Here is a 19,095-nt window from a genome sequence, read left to right on the forward strand (position 1 = left end):
GTTATCAGAGTACAGAATCTGGCGTCCTTTGGCAATGCACTGATCTTGAACAGTTGTACGAACATGGCACTGTGGACTAAAAGAAGCAACTTAGCCTTTAAGGTGGAGGGAGTTGGGGGAGCAGAGTTTGATTTGAGCCTTGTCTCAGACACAGAACCAGCTTCCAGCTTCAGCCCTAGTAGGTGTGATTCATTCCTCTCACCCCATAGCTGTAGGGTGGTGGATGAGATTGTCTCTGAACACATGCAAAGAACTCCCTCCTCAGCTGCAAATAACAAGTAGTCTGATATACCAGGGGTTAGGAGAGCTTTGAACCCCGGCACCTCTGATTTTTGCAAATCGACTGTAGTTGCTGAGCATATGAGCAGATTCCTAGAACTCATCTCTGAGCAGTTTTTGTCTCTTTCAAAGCCGCTCTATGATGCTAATGCATCTTATCACTGATTCACGGCTTTTCCTTTGCTTTCCTTTTGCTCCAGCCAGAGTCACTTCCCACAATCTCCATCCACACCACACCCCATGATGTCCCCAAAGCCATTTTTCTGCACCCAGCATCCTGGCAAGGCTGAGCTCTGATTAGGCCACTCAGCCCTGGATGCCTGGACTGTTCCTAAGCAGATTAGAGGATTTCTGTTGCTTTCTCCATCCCTGGGAAGAGCAGACTCAGAGAAAATTGATTCTAAGCTCAGCAGATCCAGCTTTGGGTGCCACTAAGAGAGCTGTGGTGGTAGCTATAGGTTGGGAAGGTACCAGGAAGAGAGTTTGGCCCGTGGATGTTAAGGGGGAATGAACTGAACCAGGGAAGCAGCAGCCTCACGTACCTTCCAACATTTGAGTAACAGAAATAGGGATGCACTTATAAAGCTCTGAGTCGTATAGTGAAAATCATGGCTTGAGCACCCTCCCCCTGTCTTCCACAAAGCTACAGTCTCTCTGTTGTATGCTGTGTTCATTTATTCTGCAACAGACTGTCCTCCACAGATTTAAAAGATGGTGCCTGCTGTTTGGGTTAAAGAGATATTAAAAGAAAACTGAATAGTTTGATAATATGCAGAACAAATCTCAACAGCTACTGTGTGTGAAATAAAGGGTTGTCCCCATGTGCTAGTATTCATGTGCATCCATTTGTATGCATGTGCGACGTGAGCAAAATGCACCCACCTCCACCCTTCAGAAATTTCACTTTTGGGAAACTGGGGGGGGGGGTGAATACTGAAAAACGTGATTTTCAGAAAATACTGATAGTGATTTTACCAGGGAAGGTATCAGAAGCTTTCCTGGTGAATATGGCCAGTTGGAACCTATGTACTTGTTAATTACTGTGTCCAATTACTTGTTAATTACTGTGTCCAATTATTAGATTTTTATTCCAACCCCCTCCCAGGGTGACGTACATGGTCCTTCCCCATGTACTATTTTATCCTCACAACAATCCAGTGAGGTAGACCAAGAAAATGGTTAACTCACAGCCACCCAGTGAACGTCATGGCCAAGTGAAGATCTAAACTTGGGACTCCCTGGTCCTACTCTAGTACATTAACAGCCCAATCCTATCCCTGGCAGCTCCGCTGAGTGCAGCAATGCCAAGATGGCTACTGCTGTATCTAGCGGTGCCGCTGAGACCACCAGAGGTCTCCTGGGGGGAGGGGACTTTCGTCCTCTTCCCACAGGGAAAGCCCTAGGATCCGCAATGGAAGGCTTCTCAAATCTGTGTCGCAATGGGGCTTCTCAAGAGCACCACTGGTCCCACCCCCTCCCCTGCCAGTTCCTCCCTCTGCCCCACAGGAAAAGCCCTAGGACCTGCAATTGAAAGAGTGCACATAGCTCCCTCCACACAGCTCTGAGGCCCAGCAACACTCTGTGTTTGTGATACCCAGCACCAGAGCTCGGCCCGCTTAGGATTGGGCCCTACATTCCTGCACCAGACCAACTGCACGCTGGCTTGTTGTTCTGGCTTTTCCCTTAATTGTTCTCCCACAGTTTAGACTGTGAGCAACTTTGGGGTGAGGATGTGTCCATTTTTCTTATATTACTCTGTACATTATCTGCAGTGATGGAAAGCATTATCTGCAATTAATCAACATACCTACATTTGAACTCTTTTCCAATTCACAGATAGTTTCATGGGGCATCTTCTTGGCACAGGTTCAAGTGCGTGTTTGTACGATTCCTTTCCAGAGCCCATCACCATGGTGCTGGGTCACTCTATGCCTCTTGAGATAGACAGCTTCAACATTAATAATGTAGTTACCACAGAGAGGGAGCCCAGTTGGAATCTGCATGATTGAAAAGGGCCCAAGATATTTGGATATGGTATAGAAATCTATGCCAGAACCTTGCACAGTATTACTGCTACCTTCTCTATCCCTGCTGTTTCTCTCAGCTCCCTGTAGTGAAGCCAACAGCATTATCCTGATATGGCCTACATAAACCGTTCTATATAGTAGATGGCAACTAATACCTATGGCTAGTTCTTGTTAGTTGTAAAGCAAGCCAAACCTTCAGAGCTGTTCGTTTAAAGCCCTAACAAGGTCTCTCCCATCCTTTGTTCCTTCTGCTAGTCCATGCCCAGCGAATAGCTAGATGGCTGAATCCAGATGCTGCCATGCCCACCGGCAGCTGAAGCAGGTTTCCTGGAGCCAGCTGGCTCCTGGCTTTCCCCCCTGTTCTGACTGGGCAAACTGTGACACAGGCAGCATCACAAAAACATGACAGCATGTGTCTCCAATGCAAGATGGCTGTCGTCGTCGCCATCATCATCACAATGACCACCCAGCAACACCTGTTCAGAGGCTGAGGAGACAAGAGCAATGTGATAGATTCCAGGTGTTTGAACAAAACTTCTTGCCAGGAAACTGGAAGTAATCAAACCTTGCATGATCTCATCCCTTTCCAACCTCCCTGGGGGAATCGGCTTGTTGTCAATGACATAAGTGATTCCTCACATTTACAGGGATTACTACCCAGATATTTTTTTCATGGAACTGTGTGTGAGTGCCAGAAGCCCTGTGGAGCAGCTTTCCCAGCTGCTCCCTTCCTCTGACTATTCCCATTGCTCTCATTTTATGAGTTCCTTAGCCACTATTGACGACACTGCTCTATTTCTCAGTGAGTACTGCTTTGGAGCAACTCTGGCTCCTAGGACCGTTGCTATTCTGGGCCCACAAGCCATTAAAAATACATTTGGATTTGCCACGCAAGACAGCAAAAGGGCTGCTGAAGACTCCATGGTTTGTGCCAAGAACCTCATAGTCTGAAGTTGGGGGGGCTACCTGGGACTGTGCTGAGGTCTTGGTTGGCAACCTTCAGTCTCGAAAGACTATGGTATAAGCCTACAGCACCTGGTATTCCTTGGGGGTCTCCCATCCAAGTATTAACCAGGCCTGACCCTGCTTAGCTTCTGAGATCAGGTGAGATCAGGCATGTGCAGAGTAACAGTTGCTGCTTGAGGTCCTCTGTAAAGTACTGATAGGAAAGCACTTTGTCCAATGTTTGACCCTGTAAACTTGTAAACTTCACCAACACTGATTTTCCTTACAAGTTCAGTGTTTGCTGAGCGGCAGCGTGTGTATATTGAGCAGAACACTGTAAAACGGACCAGGAAAGCGGGTACAATTCCTCCCTCAGCTGTGAATCTTTGTGTCTAAAACTAGGAGTGTTAACTACCTATGTCACTGGGCAATACTAGTGTTTTCCATTACACAGTGTTCTTGTATGTTAATAGTAGTAAGTACCATAATGATGGGAATCTTTGGTATTAAGAGGTCTTGTGTGGGATGCTTTGTCTGCTAGTTGTTCCTTATCTTGTTTCTCCAAGAGTTGCTTTGGAGTAAGAATTCTTATGTGTCTGGACCTAATGAAGGCCAACTGCCTTGGTTATGGCCCATGTTGTGACACATTGGACCTGGCGGCACAAGAACCAGGGCTAAAGAGACATGTCAGGAGCTTTGGAGCAGAATTTGCTCATCCAAGGGCCTTGATCAGAGGTGTCCCCAGTTCTGGCTCCAGACATGGATATTCCCCAACCAGGAGGAGGAGGATATGGGTGGATCCTGGGCTCCCTCCCCTTCTTAATTCTGAGGCATTGTGGCATTGCTTGAAAGCTTCATCCCTATCCACCTTGCTGCCCCAAATCCTCAGCCCTATCCTTTCATTCATTCATTCATTCATTCTCAACCTTGGCAACAGCCCCTGTGCCTTGGCTGCCAGGATCTTGGGACCACCCCTGGTGCCACATCACGATTATTGTTATTATGAGTCCACAGTGCATCTATACAAAATTGTGTTTCCAACAGTGACCTATCCTAAGGACACTCAAAGTTGTAATCTGTTCTGTGTGGTTTACCACTATCATTTGATAATCACAGGTATACTGTAGCTAAACATAGAGGTTCCATTTCCAGTAATTAATGCTAAAGTTCTTTTTAAAGCCAGACACTAAGATTGGGTACCAGAGATCTTAAGCTTGTCCAGCTGCATCTGTGCAGAATGTGGGAACTTGTGCTGTAATTGTAGGGAAGATCACAGCTCACAGTGCACCACCCAGATAATGCACCTGCACCCAGCCTTCCTGATAGCAAATTTGAGGGGAAGTAATTTATTTCCTTCACTCAGTGCTGTTACAGTGGGATGCAAAGAAAGCATTTTTGTTCTTGGATCATAGAGCTTTTTTTATATGGCCAATGAATTTGACTAATCCAGAAGATATATTATTTTTATATATGTATTTGCACAAGGGAGGAAAAATTACCTCCTCCTTTTCTCATAAAAACAAGCTGAAAGTAGCTAACGTAATTAGAAGTGTTTGAAAAAAAATGTTATTTATTTTACTCAGAAGTAAGCCCATTGTGCTCAGTAAAACTTGGGCTGCAATCCTATCTTACTCACTTCTAAACATACACTTCTAAACATAACGGTCGGTATCCACAGTTTCCCTTGTCCCAGAACAGAGATTGATCACAATCCTATGCATGCTTACTCAGCTGTAAATTCCATTGTATTCAGTGGGACTTACTACCAGGAAACTATGCATAGGACTGTGTTCTTCCTGTGGAACAAGGACTCTTTGTTCTGGAGTAAAGGAAACCGTGAGTGCTATTCAGTATAGTCATTCAGTATAGTATAGCTATTCAGTATTGCTTTGTATTTTAATCTCGATTGTTAGCTGCCTTGGGTGCCCTTTGGGGAGAAAGGCGGAATATAAATCCAATAAATAAATAAATAAATAGTCAATAAGACTTTCAGCTTAAATTAAAAGTAGCAATATAAAACAGGACCACTATATTTATTGATTTAAAACAACAGTGTTAAAAGGTTTTATAAAATATAAGTTTCTGTTCTTGTCAACAGGTTTGTCTAGATGTACATTACTGGTAACCAGTTGCTATTTTTAGCTTCAAGAAGCATACAAGCTGAGCGCTCCTATTGGGAATGTGGCTTTTCTTTCACAAGAAATGGAAGCATATTTCTAAAAAAAACACAAAAATATGAACCATTGAATCTGGCATGATAATGCAGATCAGTGTGACATCTCTGTGGAAATCCAGGAAATTAAAAAAATAATAAAAATTGATACATCTCTTATGAAATCGTCTGTAGTTTTATAGACCACATCCATAGACCACAATCCAGGCTGTACGCACTCCACACTTCAGAGATCACGCTGCATAAATGCAGAATTCAATACTGGGTCCAGAATTTAATTTCTTGGGAATCTCATCATTAAAAGAAAAAACCATCTAGCTTTTATCACTTCGAAGCCAGGCTTGAAAAAGCGTGGGCAATGTCTTCTGAAAATATGACAATCTAGAGCAGGCATCAAATAGGATTTCCAGACACTCTTTCTAGCTTCCTGTCCTCCCTGTTGCTAGTGGGTGTAGAATGAATTATGCTAAACAAGAAATGCACACAGATTTGCATCATTTTCATTCAGGTCACAGAACCTGGCATGTTTTGATACAGAATCCAGGTGTTGTTTTTTTTAAAGCAAAAGGTACACTTCCAAAAAAGAAGATGAGATCACGCCAATTTTGCCAAGTGTCGATAAGCATATTGGAAGCAAGTAGAAACTCCTAAAGCAGGCACACAAGCACTAATCCAAATTTGATTCTGCAAAATTTGGTGTGGGTACTTGCACACAGACACAGACCCAAAGAAGCTTCCATTCCAGATAAACCCACATCTTTCTCTTGTCTCTATTTCAGCGATTTTCAACCAGTGTACCATGGCTCACTGGTGTGCCGCAAATGGTCTGCAGGTGTGCTGCAGGAATTTGTGAGAGGGTCATTTATTATTATGGCCATTGGGGGATGTTAGCCCCCACCAGCATCATGGTGTGCCTTGTCAATTATCAAAAAGCTGATGGTGGGCCTTGACAATTTTAGCACTTTGTCAGTGTGCCCCGAGATGAAAAAGGTTGAAAATTGCTGCTCTATTTCATTCTTTACACTAAAATTTCAATGGCTCTTTCTCTCCGTTCTCTCTGAAGGCTGAGACATTCCTAAAAGGTGGAAAGAGATTTCTAGCTATTAAGCAATATTACACCATTTTGTCAAGGTCCGTTTGCAATGATCAAGATTGGGCAATCTCAACATTATCTGCTGTTTGCAACCTACCCATTTTCTAGCAGCACAACTGTTATTATCATCATCATCTGTTCATTTATATATACTGGTGGGCAACCTTCAGTCTCGAAAGACTATGGTATAAGCCTACAGCACCCAGTAGTTCCAGGCAGTCTCTCTCTCTCTCTCTCTCTCTCTCTCTCTCTCTCTCTCTCTCTCTCTCTCTCTCTCTATATATATATATATATATATATATATATATATATATATATACTGCTTTGCTTGTAACACTGAGTGCAGTTCACAACGTGCAATAAAAACCAAATACGAAAAGCATTCCAAAATGGATATAACATCACTATTTAAAAATATTTACTATACCTAATCCTTTACAAAAAAAAAAAAAAAAAATCAGTTTTGTTCTTCTCTTCTGTCTCTCCATACATTAAAATGGATGTTATGCAATTACATATTAATATATGTTGAAATTGCAGACTGCATAATTTACAGCAGTGGTTCTCAAACGTTTTAGCACCAGGGCACACTTTTTAAAATGTGGAACCCACCAGAAATTGGGTTACAGCCCACAGTTTGAGAAACGCTGACTTACAGTAAAGTAACATGCAGTGAGTCATTTGTCAATAACCAAGATGAAGGAAAAAGGAGGGGAAGACGAGGCAATTACAGTAGGTCTGCTGTATCAGTAGATTTGGGACTCACATATCTCACTATCCATGGGTCCCAAACCCATGGGGTCAGCCCCATGTGGACCATCCAGAGATAACCGGAGCTGTGCTCCACTTGCCTCCAGAGGGTTTTCTGAGGTCTGCGGAGCTGCGCACAGGAGGCCCTAGAAGGTCACTTCCAGTTTTTAGAAAAACCGGAAGTGATGTTTAAAGGCCTTAAAAGACCTTCGGAGGGCCAGGGAAAACTGGAAATGGAAAACTGGAAGTACCCTTCTTAAGGCTTCCAAGTCCTCAGAAGGTGATCTGAGGCCAAAGGAGGCTGTGTGCGACCTCCCTCGGCATCAGAACACCCTCTGGAGGTGATGGGAGCTGGAAGATTAGAGGGCTCCAAGACCCGCAGATTTCATCATCTACAGGTTTCAGTATCCACAGGGATTCCTGGGACAGAACCCTCGTGGATAACATGTGCCCACCTGAAAATGGTTTATAAGGGAAGAATGGAGAATTTTTTTCCTGTAAAAAAATTCATCATCAAACTGTTAAACAACAAATAAATAAACAAGTTTATTATTCAAAGCTTAGTTTAGAAGAGAAATCCAAGCTCCTGTGAGTGTCACAGCAACGAGATTGATATGATTGGACTGCCTGCCTGTTTCAAAATGCATGAAATTTATCAAAGCGACTTAAATAACTGAAGGCAGGCGTTTTTGCCCTCTAGGCTACAACTTGTGTCCACCCTCACCCCACCCAATTTGCATTTGTTTGCTGAAGCATATGAAGTATGTATCCAGAATGCCATGGTACGAACTGCTCTACTTGCAGATGGCCTCATTCCCTGTTGTTCAGTTCCATCATAATCAGTTTAAGGTTTTAGGGATATCCTCAGCTAAACATTTGTTCATTGCTATGGACCCTCTCAGTGAATTGCTTGTGGAATTTCTTTCAGATTATAATCTTTGCCTCTGGGGGATTATTATATCAAAATCTTCATCTTTTGGAGGAATATTGCAGGTGTGCAAGTGGCTCCTTCCCCTTCAGAGCGGCAGGTGAGGCAGAACTGCCCTGTTGTTGTCAATGGAATAACACTGCAGCTGCCCGACCTATTTACACCTGAGGAAGCTTTCCTTACACCTGTAAGGAGTACCTCCTCAGGTGTAAGGAGAGCCTCCTCAGGTGTAAGTAGGCAGGGTGGCTATGGTGTTTTTCCACTGACAACAACGGGGCAGTTCCACCTTATCTGCCACTCTGAAGGGGAAGGAGCCGCTTGCACACCTGCAGTGAGGCTCTGTGCAACACATAGTGCTTTGCATGCTGAGGTGAGGTTTCCTGCAAAACTTAGTGCTTTGCACCCCCTCTAGCTATGCTACTAGAGCCATGCGGTTGGAAAGTGCGATTGCTATGAACTAACTCCTCCCCCTTCCTGGGCTTCTCCAGCCAATTGTAAGGCAAGAACCCCCTTCGGCTCCTCCTCCTGCCCTGTCTCAGCCAAAGAAAAATATCTTTCACATTACGTAAACAAGCATACCCAGACACAGACAGACTCTAGTGTGCAAGCATGTAGAGTTAGTGCCAAGTCAAGTGGCTTCAGACTCGAGTCAATGCCAGAGTCATTGGTGCAGGTGACTTGGGTCTCCACGAGTCAGTGAAAAAAGCTGATTTTAACTGCTTGAACTCAAGTCACCTGACTTGAGTTCCGATCCCTGGCTAGCAGCAGATAATTCTGCCTTGGGGGATGATCTTGCCTCTTTTTATTCCACGTTTAGTAATCCTTTCTCATAATCACTAACTGGATTAGAATCCCTGCTTCAGCTACCTAAAAGGAAGAAAATGCATAATTTGAGTACTCTGCAGTCACTCCGATTATGAGAGCTGAGGGTGTGAAAGTTTGTCTGGTTCATGTTAGTGTTTTCAATGTCCAGTGCCTTCCCCATACTGAAGGCACTTCTCTGCTTTCATTAGTCCAAGGGTTAATTTTCTCTTTGAGAGGGTAAATAGAAACCTACTAAAAACATGGCCCCTAGTTAGGTTAGGCATATTCTCCAAGCCAAGGACTCTATATGAGCGAGGAAAGAACTGATAAAATCAAAGTGACTTAAATAACTGAAGCAGAAAACATCAGCCTGGGCATTTTAATCAACATTTCTGTTTCAATTATTCTCTACAAGAAGGCTTTTTTTTTTTTTTTTGGCTTGTGATGTTTACTCTCACTTTTATTTTTATACGGGTAACTGCCTACACAAAGAGCACATATTTGTGAAAAGAAGTTAGTGGCTTTACCACTTTCAGGACAACATCATTGGTGGCCTATTAGTACATGAAATCCTCAAAAGAAAATGAATTACTACAGTATTAACCATTTCCTTCTTTTGTCTGGGTTACAACTTTATTCCAGAAGTGAATTGGATTTCTCATAAGGGTAACTTTATATCCTTTCAGGCAGCCCAATCCTAAACCTCCCAGTGCCCATAGCTCCAGTGGTGCCAAAACAGCGAACACTGGATCCTGTGAGTGTCAGGATACCACCGGAGGTCTCCTAGGGGGAGGAAGCATTTGCTCCCTGACCCCAGGTAGGTAGCAGCCGGCAGCAATGGGTCTCCTCCGTTCTGCACCCATGTTTGAGCAGGCACAAAGTTGAGGAGACCCATGTTGGGTCACCTGGCTCAGAAGGGGGGGGGGTTAAGATGTGGCAGCAGAGGCTGCTGCCATCTCCACCCCCCCCTCCTAGGCTGATCCTCCCTCCAACCTCCCTCTGCCCTGTTCCACCCACTCCCCACCTCCCCCCATCCCAATAAGACATACTGCGGTCTGGCGGGAACAAAGTGCCAGGTAAGGCACCGCGAGTTTAGCCTCAGTGCAAGTTCAGCAGCAGGGTAAGGAGACCAGGGCCTCAGACACTGTCCTTCTCTTCCCTTGAGAAGAGGGCAGCAAACCAGTGAAGGGTTTTAAAGAACCCCTAAACAAACAAACAAACAAACAAACTATGCAGTCAGACAGCCAGCAGCAGGGTGGGGGCTATCCAGTGTTTTGCATCGAGTGCCACATGTATGACTATATGCCTCTGAGGCATAAGTCATGGGTGTGTCCTTGGTGCAAGGAGCTCCAGGGACTCAGGGAACGCATCCACTCCCTTGAAACCTGGGTGGCCGACCTGGAGAAGCAGATGCAGGCAGAGAAGGACCATGGGGTGACTTCCGGGGATGATCAGGTTTCGTCCCAACCTCAAGCGTGCAGCTCCTCAGATGCCCAGGTGGGAAGTCTCGGGGCTGGAGGACGTCATCCTGGAGAGGAGGGAAACAATCTCCTAGGGGGGACCCCTTCTTCAGGGGACGGGCCCGTATCCAAACGCACTCAGGATACTCCTCGGCGGAAGGGGGGTCGGGGGCTTCTGGTAGTGGGGGACTCGATTATTAGAAACATAGAGAGGGGGGTTTGCAACGGATGTGAGGACTGCATGGCGACTTGCCTGCCTGGTGTGAAGGTTGCGGACATCACTTCTTGTCTAGACAGGCTGGTAGACAGTGCTGGGGAGGAGGTAGCGGTTGTGGTGCATGTCGGCGCCAACGATATGGGCCAGTTTAGCCAGGAGGTCCTGGAGGCCAAATTTAGGCTATTAGGTAGGAAGCTGAAAGCCAGGACCTCAAAGGTAGCATTCTCAGAAGTGCTACCTGTTCCATGCGCAGGGCCAGCTAGGCAGGCGGAGATCAGGGGTCTCAATGCGTGGATGGGACAGTGGTGTAGGGAGGAGGGGTTTAGATTCATTAGGCACTGGGGAGAGTTTTGGAACAAGCAGGACCTGTACAAGAGGGACGGGCTTCACTTGAACTAGAATGGAACCAGACTGTTGGCGCATAACATTAAAAAGGTGGCAAGCAGCTTTTAAACTGATCCCTGGGGGAAGGCCGACAGGAGCCGAGGGGCATCCAGTTCGGAACTCTTCATCCCTATGGGACGAGGATGGGGAGGTTAGAGAACAACAAGGTAAAGGCAGAGTAGGAGAAGAAATTGGGAATGGAAGCGTGATGGGATATGATAGATGGTTTGGCACAATGAGAGGATTCAGGGATAAAGGAGCAAATAAGCAACCCATCCGGGGGCATTCCATGTACAAATGCTTTTATGCAAATGCCCAAAGTCTCCAAGCAAAGATGGGAGAACTGGAATGTCTGGTGGCAAGAGAAAACATTGACATAGTGGGCATAACGGAAACCTGGTGGAATGCAGAAAATCAGTGGGATACCGCAATCCCAGGCTATAAACTCTACAGGAGGGACAGGGAGGTGCGTGTTGGAGGTGGGGTGGCCCTTTATGTTAAGGAAGGGATAGATTCCAGTAGAGATTGAAGGCGGGTCTGACTCCACCATAGAATCTCTGTGGGTTAAATTACCAGGCCTGAGGAGCAATGTAATACTGGGGGCATACTATCGTCCTCCAGACCAGAAACAGGAAGGGGACCTTGAAATGAGGAAACAGATCAGGAGGTGACAAGGAGGGACAGGGTTGTAATCATGGGGGACTTCAATTATCCTCATATAGACTGGGTCAATTTGTGTTCTGGTCACGAAAAGGAGACCGGATTCCTTGACATGTTAAATGACTGTGCCTTAGAGCAGCTAGTCATGGAGCCCACCAGAGGACAGGTGATTCTGGATTTAATATTGTGCAGTACTCAGGACCTGGTTAGAGATGTCAATGTTACGGAGCCGTTGGGGAACAGTGATCATGCTGCGATCTGTTTTGACATGCACGTCGGGGGAAGAATACCGGGCAAATCTCTCACAAAAACCCTTGACTTCTGATGAGCAGACTTCCCTCAAAAGAGGAGGCTGGTTAGAAGGAGGTTGAAAGGGAAGGTAAAAAGAGTCCAATCTCTCTGTAAAAAGAGTACATGGAGGCTGCTTAAAACAACAGTAATAGAGGCCCAGCAGAAGTGTATACCGCAAAGGAAGAAGGACTCGACTAAGTCGAGGAGGGTGCCCGCATGGCTAACCAGCCAAGTTAGAGAGGCTGTAAAGGGCAAGGAAGCTTCCTTCTGTAAATGGAAGTCTTGCCCTAATGAAGAGAATAAAAAGGAACATAAACTATGGCAAAAGAAATGTAAGAAGGTGATATGGGGGGCCAAGTGAGACTATGAGGAATGCATGGCCAGCAACATTAAGGGGAATAATAAAAGCTTCTTCAAATATGTTAGAAGCAGGAAACCCGCCTGAGAAGTGGTTGGCCCTCTGGATGGTGAGGGAGGGAAAGGGGAGATAAAAGGAGACTCAGGGATGGCAGAGAAATTAAATGAGTTCTTTGCATCTGTCTTCACAGCAGAAGACCTCGGGCAAATACCGCTGCCCGAACAGCTCCTCCTGACCAAGGAATTAAGTCAGATAGAGATTGAAAGAGAAGATGTTTCAGATCTCATTGATAAATTAAAGATCAATAAGTCACCAGGCCCGGATGGCATCCACCCAAGAGTTATTAAGCAATTAAAGAATGAAGTTGCTGATCTCTTGACTAAAATATGCAACTTGTCCCTCAAAACGGCCACGGTGCCAGAGGATTGGAGGATAGCAAATGTCATACCAATCTTTACAAAGGGAAAGAGGGGGGACCCAGGAAACGATAGGCCAGTCAGCCTAACATCTATACTGGGTAAGATGGTGCAATGCCTCATCAAAGATGGAATCTCAGAACACATAGATGACCAGGCCTTGCTGAGGGAGAATCAGCATGGCTTCTGTAAGGGTAAGTCTTGCCTCACAGGCCTTTTAGAATTCTCTGAAAAGGTCAACAGGCATGTGGATGCGGGAGAACCTGTGGACATTATATATCTGGACTTTCAGAAGGTGTTCGACATGGTCCCTCACCAAAGGCTACTGAAAAAACTCCACAGTCAGGGAATTAGAGGACAGGTCCTCTCCTGGATTGAGACCTGGTTGAAGATCAGGAAACAGAGAGTGGGTGTCAATGGGCAATTTTCACAATGGAGAGAGGTGAAAAGCAGTGTGCCCCAAGGATCTGTCCTGGGACCGGTGCTTTTCAACCTCTTCATAAATGACCTAGAGACAGGGTTGAGCAGTGAGGTGGCAAAGTTTGCAGACGACACCAAACTTTTCTGAGTGGTGAAGACCAGAAGCGATTGTGAGGAGCTCCAGAAGGATCTCTCCAAACTGGCAGAATAGGCAGCAAAATGACAGATGCGTTTCAATGTAAGTAAGTGTAAAGTCATGCACATTGGGGCAAAAAATCAAAACTTCACATATAGGCTAATGGATTCTGAGCTGTCTGTGACAGATCAGGAGAGAGATCTTGTAGTGGTGGTGGAAAAGTCGATGAAAGTGTCGACCCAATGTGCGGCGGCAGTAAAGAAGGCCAAGTCTATGCTTGGGATCATTAGAAAAGGTATTGAGAACAAAACTGCTAATATTATAATGCCATTGTACAAGTCGATGGTAAGGCCACGCCTGGAGTATCGCCACATCTCAAAAAAGACATAGTAGAAATGGAAAAGGTGCAAAAGAGAGCGACTAAGATGATTACTGGGCTGGGGCAGCTTCCTTATGAGGAAAGGCTATGGCGTTTAGGCCTCTTCAGCCTAGAAAAGAGGCGCCTGAGGGGGGACATGATTGAGACATACAAAATTATGCATGGGAAGGATAAAGTGGATAGAGAGATGCTCTTTACACTCTCACATAACACCAGAGCCAGGGGACATCCACTAAAATTGAGTGTTGGGAGGGTTAGGACAGACAAAAGAAAATATTTCTTTACTCAGCGTGTGGTTGGTCTGTGGAACTCCTTGCCACAGGATGTGGTGACGGCATCTGGCCTGGACGCCTTTAAAAGGGGATTGGATAAGTTTCTGGAGGAAAAATCCATTATGGGGTACAAGCCATGATGTGTATGCGCAACCTCCTGATTTTAGAAATGGGTTATGTCAGAATGCCAGATGCAGGGGAGGGCACCAGGATGAGGTCTCTTGTTATCTGGGGTGCTCCCTGGGGCATTTGGTGGGCCGCTGTGAGATACAGGAAGCTGGACTAGATGGGCCTATGGCCTGATCCAGTGGGCTGTTCTTATGTTCTTATGCTGGAGGAGCACGGGCCAGCCAGCTGAGCAGCAGTGAAACTCAGCACCTACTGATGCTGGCCCAGCTCTGGCACTCCCTCCTCCCCAAGTGCCACAAATGTGCTTTATGGCACATTTATGACACCCAGTGCCGGCGCTGAGCAGTAGCACCAGCTCTCTGAGCCCTCAGGAGTGTTCTCTATGGTTGCTATTAATTCAAATTATTGGGATTTACTTTCTGTTGTCAAGTGTCTCAAACATTCTGCTCCCAAAAGTTGAAGATGATTGACAGATGACAAAGTTTTCTATTAGTACCTTACACAATTGTGTGTGTCCTCCAAAGCATTCAGAACTGGCTGATGCTGGAGATTGGTTACTGGGTATTAGAAATTCAGATCCTCACTTCAGACTAAATATGAAAGTCAAGCTTAAAGAAAGAAAAATAAAATGTTGGGTGGGGTGGGAGAGGAGGCCTCAGACTAGAAGCCATCTTTCATGCATGGAACAATTGAACAGTGATTCACAGCCACATGCAACACCCAACATTACACTAAGCAGAAATGGAATGGACTAGTAGTTTAGACATTGTCCATGATCCAGGGCACTACCTCATTGAAATGAATGGACTGAACAAAGAACTAGTTCAGGATAATTATTTTGCAGATACTTGGACAGTTCCCTGTTCATAGAACCATCTCTGTAGGGACAAATTTATTTTGCAATAACATTTTGTAGGGACAAATTTATTGGGCAATAACATCAACAGTTCCACGCGAAGGACTTTCATTCTTTGGCATGGAGTGTATGCTCCGGTCTTTGTGCTTATTTTGATCTCCAGGTTGAGGTTTTACTGAGTGGATGTACTTCGTATTTTTAAAATAGGAGAATAATGACATTTAACAGAAAAAAAAATATCTAAGGGCTTGCAAGATAATTTTGCAGTTTGCCTGTTAGTATTGAGCTCCCATTTTTTGTGACCATTGGCTTTCAGCTTTAAGAGGGGAAAGCCATCAGTCTTTCTGGTGGGGAAAAGCAAATCTGAAATGCAATGGGCACTCTGCCACAGGGTGTGATTGGTGACAGCGTCCAGACATGCTACATAATTAAGGCATTAATTTTCTCCCCTTCCCCCACCCTAACTTCTTTAACGAGGCTATGAAATGAAATCTGTAGCAGACTCCATAGGCTGTAAATATTGCACAGCCACCCCCAGGCTAGTCAGTGAGAAGGGAATTTGCTCTGTCTCCAGATTGGAGGTGGCCTCAGTTTGAAGCTGCAGCCAAGGGATGTCTCAAGATGACGGTATGGTACATGAAAAGGAAAATCACTAGAGCGCTGTTTCCCATTTTTCTACCCCTCCCCTTCCCTCTCTCATGTTTATTTAAAGCCTCTTCCTCAGAAATAGGACATGGAGGTGTAATTAACCGGAGCTCCTGTGTCCTGGAAATGTGATCAGGGAAGAAGGCAGGTGCAGGAGAGCTATGTGAACCATTATGCTAAATGTGCAGAGAATGGTGAGTTTTCAGCCTCCTGTCAGTTGAGTGATGACAGGTTAGAGCACAGTCTGTGCCCAAGGTGAACTGCTCAGGTGACCTGCTTGACCACAAGTGCAGCAGTGTCTGTGCCGAAAATGTGGCTAACTGAGCAGTCAAAGACTCTGCAAACCAGCTTTAAGTAAAAAGCCAAACCGTTGAACACTTGCGTTCAGCTCTGTTCAGGTCAATCTATGTTTCCTACCTCTCTAGTTCAGTATCAATTCAGCCGCTTGGGGTTTGAAAAAATTGCTGTATGTGCACCTGCCAAGGGATGTTTTAAGTACAAGTAATCCTGCTGTAGATCAACCCATGATAGTTGCTAAAGGGCTAGTCGAATTGTCTGTGATGTGCAAGAATCTTCACAGGAGAAGGACAAATATGGGAACATACCACAGTGCACAAAAATGCTGGGACATAACACTGCAGTGTTTTCAATTTAAGAAGCAGCATGTGTCTCTAGCAACTTTTATGTTCACCTCTTGCCATATTGGAGCTACAGGAAAGAGAAACAGCAAAGAGGCTCCGAGAGCACCACCAAATTGACATGAAATGAATCCAGCACTTGGACAGCTCCCTGTTCATAGAATCATCTCTGTGGCTTGTGCAGAAATTCAATCCTTTGACCTCCCTTGTTGTCTGGACTGCCTCTCCTGGACCCCTTGCTTGTCTCTGATGGACTTGGCAAGATCTGCAGACCCAAAGGGCCATTTATTCTAAGACCTTGTCAGTTGTGAGAACCATGGAATCTAACAAATGACAGCTACCATTACTCGGAATAGTAGAGGAGAGCTCTGGGATATCATTGCATGATTTCCCCCAGCTTGAACCTCCTCCTGGTAAATATGGGTCTGCATATACAAAATGTCTGGAGAACATTGTAAAAATAAGACCTTAAAAAAAAAAAAAAGATGTTGCACGCACATAATGCACTTTGTAGAGAGCTAGTGTCACACAGGCCTAAATCCTAACCAACTTTCTTGCACTGAAATAACTGTGCCAATGGGGTATATGCTGCATCCTGCAGTTGGGTAGTAATCATGGAGGCCTCTTCTAGGTAAGGGAATGTTTGTTCTCTTAGCTCAGAGCTGCATTGCCCTTACCTCTGTGCTGGAAAGTTGATTAGGATTCCACCCACAATTCCTAAGCGTTCTCAAAGAAGTGGTAAGCCTGTGTCTAGGTTGTAACACCAGCCTGCAGTTTAGACTTCTCCACACACAAAATCCCTGTAAATAGAAAATGAGTATTTCAAGGAGAAGGATTCTACACTAGCCTCTTTTCTAATACACCAGTTTTCTATGTGCAGGAATCTTTTAAGGGGAGGAACATTCCATCCGCATAGGCAGTCTGAAGTGGCAAATATAGGATTCTCACTTCAGGGAGAACTAGGTTTGAGGCTGAGCTGTGAACTAGAAAGTCTCTGGTTCAAATCTCACTTCTATCATTTACCTACTTGGTGTCATTAATGGCTGTTTAGCTACTAAAGGGGCTTTTGATGTGGCCACAAAGGTGCCAGTTTGCTCAGTTGTTAAAAAATAATAATCAGTATTATTCTTAATAACAACAGTATTAATATTATGTATTATTATTAATTAATATCAATTTATTATAATTAGTAATAACAGTATTAATAATCAGTGTTACCATGATATGATTCAGTGGATTGTATGGAAAATGACTGCCACATCTGCAGCCACTCTACATGTTCCGTAGTTTTAGTCGCAAACCACAACTAGAGACCAGTTTGAGAAGCTCTTAAGAGAGCAACTGATCTCTCAGCATCAACTCTCCATTTGCAACATACAACAACTCTGACCTATGTAGACATGACCAAGATAATGTATGTGAAGTGCTTTGAACTTTCAAAAATGCTATGTTAAAATGCCAACTTTTATTACTGTATTCAGTTGAAAGCAACATCACTTAAATGGCTTCTTTTTTCTTTGTAGGTGCAAAGTCTGCTATCATTATTTTAATTCAATCCTGTTGACATTGCTCATTACTTCCCCCTTCTGACTGGTGGATCACACTGCTTTGTGCTCCATTGGTATTGGATTGGCTGTGCTTTCCTTTCATGGTTTTTTGAAAGCACATTTTCTTATGCCCTTGTCTGCATGGCCTACATCAGGGGTGACCAAACTTTATGGCAGGAGGGCCACATCATCTCTCTGACACTGTGTCAGGAGGGCCGGGGAAAAAAGAATTCATTTACATTTCAAATTTGAATAAATTTACATAAATGAATATTTTAGAGAAGGAACTTATATGAATGAATGAAGGTCTTGCAATAGCTCAAGGCCTATAAAAGGCCTTTCCTTTGGTGCCTTTCCTTTGGTGCCACTGCTGTATCATAGATGTGAAACAGCAAGCAGTGGAGGGAGCCCTCCTCCCACAGTTCATGCAAGAGGTTGAACAGTTGGCTGAGAGCTGAGAGCAGTTGCATCAGGCCAGCATGGGCTCCAGCAAGACTATGGAGGGCCAGAGGTTCCTTGGAGGCTGGGGGCTCCCTGAGGGCCGCATTGAGAGTCCTCAAGGGCCGCAAGTGGCCCCAGGGCCAGGGTTTGGGCACCCCTGGCCTACATTGATGGTGTTTCCCTTTGGAATGTGTGAGCAGAGAGAGTTTGCTTCTGTCACCTTCTTAGGCTGCAATATTGTACACACTTACTTGGAACTTCATGCCATTATTCTGTAGAGTTTACTTCTGAGAAGACGTGCCAAGGATTGCACTGTTAAACTGACTTTTTTCACAGTTCCTGGGCTGCCTACACTTCTGTTTCACATAAAGATGGAATGTGGTATTGAGTGTACAACTTTGCTGCCTGAAAATATCATTTTTTAAAAGGCAGAGTTGTTGTTAAGATCATGTATATCCCACCTTTTCTCCAAAAACCATCTAGAATGATCTCTCCCAAAAGGAAAATTTGTGTTTTTCCCTGATAGCTTTTAGACACATATGTAAGGCATACCTATTCACCTGGGTTGCAAACCTATGCTCACTTTCTTGAAAGGAAGCCCCAGCAAAGAAAATGGAACTTACTTCTGGGTAGACAAGCATAAGATTGTGCTGTAAGCCTTTGGACAGAGGTGGGTTGACCATAAGGTGGGCTTCTCCCTGGTTAATCCTGCTGTTGTATTCCTTTTGATTTTCTCTTCTGTTTTAGATTGTGTTGTTGGGATTTCGTTACATTTATTGTTCTTTTATGATGATGTGAGCTGTCACAAGTATCTGTCACAAGTGGGAAGGCAGGGCAACAATGTTTA

At 44.7% G+C, this 19,095-nt stretch overlaps 1 protein-coding gene across 1 annotated transcript in view; it reads left to right on the top strand.

Moving 5' to 3' along the window:
- Window positions 1-19,095, top strand: part of KIF5A (kinesin family member 5A) — a 60,046-nt gene that overhangs the window by 15,068 nt on the left and 25,883 nt on the right. The gene's annotated exons all lie outside the window — the stretch shown is intronic.

The sequence above is a fragment of the Tiliqua scincoides genome, chromosome 2 (assembly GCF_035046505.1).
Source record: "Tiliqua scincoides isolate rTilSci1 chromosome 2, rTilSci1.hap2, whole genome shotgun sequence".
Lineage (NCBI taxonomy): Eukaryota > Metazoa > Chordata > Lepidosauria > Squamata > Scincidae > Tiliqua > Tiliqua scincoides.